The sequence below is a fragment of the Camelina sativa genome, chromosome 9, assembly GCF_030686135.1.
Source record: "Camelina sativa cultivar CO46 ecotype springtype chromosome 9, ASM3068613v1".
Lineage (NCBI taxonomy): Eukaryota > Viridiplantae > Streptophyta > Magnoliopsida > Brassicales > Brassicaceae > Camelina > Camelina sativa.
The window spans coordinates 23122856-23124215 of record NC_141888.1 but is presented as its reverse complement, the minus strand read 5'-3'; the positions used below and the strand labels follow the sequence as shown (position 1 = coordinate 23124215).

General features: G+C 45.0%; 1 non-coding gene across 1 annotated transcript; it reads right to left on the bottom strand.

Moving 5' to 3' along the window:
• Window positions 1-819: 819 nt before the first annotated feature.
• Window positions 820-926, bottom strand: LOC147938574 (small nucleolar RNA R71). Its single transcript, XR_015567484.1, has one exon. It is a non-coding gene; the product is annotated as a small nucleolar RNA R71 (small nucleolar RNA).
• Between the last annotated feature and the right edge of the window lie 434 nt (window positions 927-1360).

The following is a 1360-nucleotide window of genomic DNA, read 5'->3' as shown; positions in this document are numbered from 1 at the left end:
AACATTTGGATTGATAACCCTTTATACTACAACTGCATAGGGAATTGATACCCTGGGTGAAAACCTGTCTATCAATTTGGCACCGTTGCCTTTTGGTTGTGTTTATTTTGCTACGTTTAGGATTTCAGCACTTGCTAGATCAAGTTATTTTGTTTATATTGGTTCGGAAACTAACTTGTTTGCTTTCGCTCTTGTCTGTTTTGATTCTCATGTACAACCCAAGCACCCACCCGACCTGTCACTCGATTACCTGGATCGAGTTGAGCCTCGTGTACACACTCGGACATCTACCTGTGCATGCAAACACGATCCAGAGGTAGCTAGAACCTGAGTCCTTTCATCGATAACATTGACAGACCAAGGCTACTCAGACAGCAACAAGCTCAACAACCGCAACCAGCAATCATTGAGGAGACAATGAACAATCAGAACGGTCCACCAGCTCCTCAAGAAAGGACCAACATAGGAGCAGGGGATGCTCCATCTACTCACACTCAAAGGAATGACATTGTGTCACCTGCTGTGCAGAACAACAATTTTGAGATCAAGAGTAGTCTCATCCAAATGATACAGAGTAACAAGTTTCATGGATTGCCAATGGAGGACCCATTGGATCATCTGGATGAATGTGATCGGCTCTGTAGCCTCACCAAGATCAATGGAGTTAGAGAGGATGGATTCAAACTCAGGCTCTTCCCATTCTCTTTGGGAGACAAAGCACACATCTGGGAGAAATCACTCCCCAAGGAGTCCATCTCCACTTGGGAAGCGTGCAAGAAGGCATTCCTGGCCAAATTCTTCTCCAACTCCAAAACCGCAAGGCTGAGAAATGACATTTCCAGTTTTGTTCAGAAGAACAATGAGACGTTTAGTGAAGCTTGGGAACGTTTCAAGGGATACACTACCCGATGTCCACACCATGGCTTCAGCAATGCTTCATTGCTGAGTACACTTTACCGAGGAGTGGTCCCCAAGATACAGATGTTGCTGGACACCGCAAGTAATGGTAACTTCCTCAACAAGGATGTTGATGAAGCTTGGACCCTAGTGAAGAACTTGGCTCAATCTGATGGGAACTACAATGAGGAGTACGATCGCACTGTGCGATCTACAGGAGAGGAAGATGCCAAGTACAAGAGGGACATGAAAGCCCTCAATGACAAGCTTGATAAACTACTCAACCAGCAGCAGCATGTTCATGCAATATCAGAGGAAGAGCAGTTTCTACAACAAGATGGGGAGACTATACAGATAGAGGATGTTAACTACATCAACAACCAGGGAGGTTACAACAAAGGGTACAACAATGTCAAGCCGAATCCGAATCTGTCTTATCAGAACCTGAATGTTGCCAATCCTC